A 5,799-nucleotide genomic window follows, 5' to 3' on the forward strand; every position below is an offset into this window, starting at 1 on the left:
CCCTGTCACCATCCCAAAGCTAGACCTGCTCCTGGGCACCTGGCTCCGTGACTTCCAGGTGTGGGGACCAGTGGTAGGGTGTGCCCCAGGATGAAACACCTGGGAATTTGGGCAAGAGATAAGTGTTGGAATTCTCCAGGTTTTGGAGAGGTTCCAGGGGACTTGAGGCACCACTTTGAGAACCTCCCAGGCTCAGGGTGCACACTCATCTTCTCAAGTCACTAGCGTGAAGGCTAGAGTCAAATCAGAGGCCAGTGTCCAGACCCAAGCCTTCCTGGAACTCTGCCTCTGGGAAGACTTCCTGGATTTACCTGCAGTCCGGAACATGCTGGAACTTGGGCAGGTCTCATGTTCCCATACAATGCACAGGCCCGTGTAGACTTACTGTCATAGAAATAGATCTGGCAGGTCCCAGCAGGCCTGAGCTTGAGACCTGTTGCTGCCTCTTAGTCCTGGCTGTGGTGTGATGGTGCAGCTCAGAGGTCCCACCTCGAGCATGTGACCCTGGGCCTGCAACCCTCTGTCCCCTATTGGAAGGCCTTGTGACTCAGCCTGTTTTGGGGAGTCTAGTGGTGGGACACAGAATATGAGGACTTAGCTAAGACTGCCTCTCCCCATCTCTTACTGGGACCCTGTCTGGTTCTGATTGGCTCTGCAGAGGTGTGATGTGTATTGTGATAGTTCATGGTTAGGAGAGGCCTAAAGATCGTCCAGTTCTCCTTGTTAATTATGCAGATTGGAGACTGAGACCAGCAGAGCATTCTTCTCTAAGGACCAGCATTGTTTCTCCTTCCAGGACAGTGTGTGAGCTCTCAGAGACAATGAGGCTCTGGACCTTGGGGACTTCCTGGTAGGACCCAGTAGCATCCCAGGAACTCTGAGATTCCAGGCTTGGGAGAAGAGGCCAGGGTTAGGGGTTAATAACCTGGAATAGCATGGCTCATTTCTTCTAGCAGCATGCAACATGCTTTCCGGTCCGATGGCTCAATGACACGTGTTTGAGACAGGGCCAATGTTATTACCAGTTGATGGATGAGAAAACTGAGGCCTTGGGGGGAAGGGGGAGGCCAGAGTCTGTTGCTAGCATCATATGTAAAGCTAGAGGCAGAGCTCAAGTTAAAACTCTGTTACTCTTAAAATTTTTGACCAGAGAAAGAGAGAGAGAAAGGGAAAGTGAGAAAGCAAGCCACCAGGTCTGGGACTTAAACCGTGGTCGACTATGTGGGAGTCCACGTTCCAACCAGCACACCACCTGCTGGCCCCAGAGTTCTGCTAATCCTGGATTCAACATCTAGCAGTTAAATCGTCAAACAAAGTGGAGACTTTGAATTGCCTCCTCTGGGCCTCAGTTTCCTCATCTGTAAAAAAGAAAAGGGAAGAAGAGGTTGGGGCCTGGATGCATTATGTTCTTTCTAGCCCTGACACTCTTCTTTCATGCTCTGTGGCTGCTCTTCTATGTTTGTGATCTCCCTTGCTGCAGACTTGACCGTGCCATGTGGTGCCATGCAGGGACTGCCTCACCTCCCTGTACTGCGCCTCCCAGATGGGTGGAGGAAATGCAACGCTGAGGGCTTAGATGCAGAGAGCTCAGGCCTCCTGGGGTGGGAGGGTTCCCAGGCCCAGCCACCAGCAGATCAGCAGCCAGGAGCCCCAGGGCAGGGGGTGGCCAGGCCCCCCAGGGGAAGGGCTGGAGGTGGGAGAGGGGAGGAGAGAATGCATAAGGAACGAGTTGAGAAATCAAATGAGATCGGAGCTCCCCCACCCACTCCCTCAATCTCTCTATACTCTCGCTCTTAAAATTCTTGTTTTCTAAAGAGGAAGAAAATGCTAAATTGCACCCCCTTTCACAAATGAACGGGAGCCTTAGTGAGTCACTCCGGAGGTAATGCCACCTCCAGGGTCCCACGTGTGCCTGCGGAGGCCTGCACAGCTGTGTGACCACCAGCCCTCATGGCGTATGTGTGTGGGGAAGGTGGACAGGGGGTGGGCGCCTCCTGCCTGTCAGTGGCTCTGGGGTGGGAGCTGGGTCCCTGCCTGACTCCTCCAGGTTCAGTCTGAGCTGGGGGGTGGGTGCAGGGTGTGGCATGTAGGGTCTCGACCCACACCTGGAGTCAGGCAGTGCTGGTGAATCCATGGCTCCTAGGGGCCTAGGAGCAGAGGCAACCCTCATCCCATGCTTGCTCAGGAGCAGCCCCAGGGTAGCTGAGGTCGGTCGGTCTGTGTAGCCAAGGCTGGCAGGGACAGGTGAGGCTCACAGCTGCCTCTGGAAGCGGGAGCGCTCAGGTGTCCAACTGTCCTCTCTAGGCATCCGACGAGGCTCTTCTCCAGGGCTGGTAAGCAGGAGAGCTCAGCAGGGATGGCCTGCCAGGGGAAGGTGCCAGGGCTGTGGGAGCCTCATCTCTCTTTGGGAGGCTCAGCCTGCTTATTAGCAGACCTGGGCTAGGGAAGGCCAGCAGGAGGTGTTCCTCTTCCCAGATGACCCGTTATTCTGCAAGGAGGGGAAGCAACCGTCTGTTAGCGGGGATGCCAAACAAGGGTTGGAAGCAAAAATAGAAACCGTTGGGCTCTGTCTGGGAGGGGCGCTTAGTTCTGGTGGATCCAAGAGGCCTCTTCTGAGCCGTCTGCCGCTGACGCTGTGTTTGCTCGGCTCTGGGTATTTGCAGAGCACGTCACGTCCTGCACTCCAGCCCTCCTTGGGGAGAGATCTAGGTGCGCAGGATCTGGGACTGCAAGCTCGCGGGCGCGGGCAGCGGGAAAGCTTTGAGCTTGTCCTAGGAGTGTCTTTCGGAGATTTTGAGTGATGTGGTCACCTATCACACGTACACCTTTGACCTTTTCTGGATTGTTCTAGAATGGTCCAGACCACCACCCTTCTTGATCAGAACTCCCTTTGGCCCTGCGGTAGCCCCCTGGGGTTTCCTTCTCTTCCCCTACCTCTCAATTCCTGCCCACCATGAGGCTGGTCTCAGCTGAGCAACTCTGGAATCATCCCTTGTGGTAAAAAGAGCTATTTTCAGCCTTCCCATTGCTGCCCAGGGCGGGCGGGGGTGTTTATCCCTGGCCGCTTTTTTGTTTGCATCTTGTGTAGTAGACGCTGGAGTGGGGTGGCAGCATCATGCAGCCCTGCCTCCGGGGCCCTGGCTGGCAATTCCTGGCACTGTGACCTGGTACCAAATAGAAGGGCCGGGGGACAGAGGCAACCTTGGTGCTGTCCTTGCTCAATAGGCCCCAGAGTGGTAGGTGGTACAAACAGCCCGTGTGGGGTCATGCTGTCCTTGTTGGTGCAGAGCCCCAGCCACTCTCCAGGCCGTGCACTCCAGCCTGATGGTAGTCTTTGGTTCCCTTACCAACGAGCTGGCCATCTTACCGAGGCAGCGGTCTCTGCGAAGCCCCCCATGGTCCTCTGAGACATCTACAATCCCAGCCTGGGTTCCCATGCCCTCATTTGGTGCCTGAGCCCTGGTCCTCTGTTCTCAGCTCTCTGCAAGGGGGTCCTGGGATGAAGGAAGGAGTGCCTTCCTCTGTCCTGTCTCTGGGCTGCCCCGCATGCTCCTGAGAAGCCTGTTGGTGGCATGCTGGCAGGTGTTCTTGGGAGCTCCCCTTAGAGGGAAGAGAAAGCTTCATCCTTCTGGAGCAAGAGTCTGGCGGGACATAGGGGGGGACATCTGGGCCTTGGGAGAATTGTTCCAAACAATTCAGAACTGTTGGGAGCCTAACTGGCAGAGCAAATGAAAGTACAATAGATAGCCAAAGCTATTAATCACTAATTAGCTCCTAAATGAGTAATTAAGGGGTATGTAAATGGCATATTTATGAGATACCAGCAGGTCTTCAAAAAGTGCATCTTCTCCAATGCAACTGGTTCGTTCAACTGTGCCTTTCCTAGAGACTGGAGTTCTAAGCCCCACATCCCTCCTCTTCTCGGAAACAGGCGATGTCATAGGAGGCAAGATGGTTTCTATCTCTACGTGTCAGTTCTCTTTCTTTCTTTTTTTAAATAATTTTTAAATGTAACTGTATTTATTTATTTAAAAATCTATTTTAATTTGACCAGAGTGGGGAGGGAAAAGAGAGAGAGAGAGAGAGAGAGAGAGAGAGAGAGAGAGAGAGAGAGAGAGAGAGAGAGAGAGAGAGAGAGAGAGAGAGAAAGTGAGAAAGCAAGCCGCTAAGTCTGGGACTCGAACCGTAGTTGGCCATGTGGGAGTCCAGTGCCCTTAACCACCACGCCATGTGCTAGCCCCTAAGTGTCAGTTTTCTCGTCTGTAAATAGGAACCACAAGCCCTGCCTTGCGGGCCTCCCTCCCTCCTCCCTGTGAAGAGGATAAAACGTGAAGGGCGTGGAAACCCCCGGCAATGGTATTCAATGCTGTTCAGAATTTAGAGGGTTCGCTGTGAACATACCCTCACAGTTATTTGCTACAACCTCCTGACTGTGCTGGGTGCCATCTGTGGCCAGGTTCAAGGCTCAGGGCTCGGACGGTGGCTAGTATTCTTGCTGTCTGTGGCCGGATTTGTAGCTTGGTCTGTTACTGGGTCAGGGCTTAGCTTGTAGCTGGGACTGTGTTCAGATTCATGCTTTGATTTGAGACCAGGTGTGTGACCTGGTCTGTGGCTAGGGCCGTGGCTCGTTTCTGTGACCTGGGCTGTGGTTAGGGCCGTGGCTTGTTTCTGTGACCTGGGCTGTGGCTAGGGCCGTGGCTCAGTCTGTGACTGAGCTGAAGGTGCGGGCTGTGATTAAGGTCAGGGTTTTGTCAGGGCTAGTCTGAGCGCTGAAGATGCTCTCAGGATTTTTCTGCAGCCTGGAGGCTCAGCCTCAGTCCTTGAGTGTGTTACCCACAGCCACGTTGACCTACCTTGTGGCCCCTGGAAGCTGGGTCCACCATCCTGGGTCATTTAGCCCAGGGGTGGGCACCCCAGTGGATAGGCCTTCTCGGACTCCTGGCAGGTCCTCTGAAACAGCCCAACACACAGGCTCATCAGTGGTACTTACAGCAGTTTGGGACGTAGTTAGGACACGTTTCTATAGCAACCAACCCCAACCAGCACTGGTTTCCTTCAATAATTCCTTTTCTGGAAGCAGCATCTTGTGGCCTCTCATCCCTCCCTGGTGGCCCCATGGCCCCTTCAAGGCTGAGTATGGACTAGCTTGCCCTGAACAGGCTGGTCTCCTAACTCTCCCAACCCAGGAAGGAGGCCCAGGGATATTCCCCTGAGGGGGGCGTTCCTGAGATCTCCCTGTGCTGGGTCACTCCAAGCATAACAAGAGCTTTCTCTGTGCCCAACCCTGAGCCCAGGCCGGGGTGGGGGGTGGTGGGGTGGAGCCCTATCAGGGGTCTTCCCACAGCCTCCTGTGAATGGGCGCCCTGATGGGCACAGACATCGTAGGGACAGCCACCCAGTCCAGCTGTAGGAGTCAAGGGGACTTCTCAATGATTCTTTGAGTGTGAGCGAGAACTGGAGATGGGGTGGGGGGTAGGGGACATGTCAGGCATTGAGACCTGTAGAAGCAAAGGCCAGGAGAAGAAGAGAGAGGTGTGGAGGGCTTCCCAGTGGCGCCCAGACTGGTGGGAGGAGGGGCTGGGAGCCTTAGGCAGCTCAAGGTTTAGGGGGCAGACAAGATGTAGCCCCAGGGAGCTGTGATAGGAGGGAGGAGACAAGATCAGCCCAGCGTGTGGGCAGGGGCAGGTGCCTTCCACATCAGGGGCAAAAGGGGCTCCACTCCAGGGGCCTGGGAGAAGGAGGGAGCACTGCCCTTGGACGCTTTCACGTGAGAAAGAGCCAAAGAAGCCCTTGGATAGT

Source organism: Tupaia chinensis, unplaced genomic scaffold, assembly GCF_000334495.1.
Source record: "Tupaia chinensis unplaced genomic scaffold, TupChi_1.0 Scaffold143814_1, whole genome shotgun sequence".
In the NCBI taxonomy this organism is placed as follows: Eukaryota; Metazoa; Chordata; class Mammalia; order Scandentia; family Tupaiidae; genus Tupaia; species Tupaia belangeri.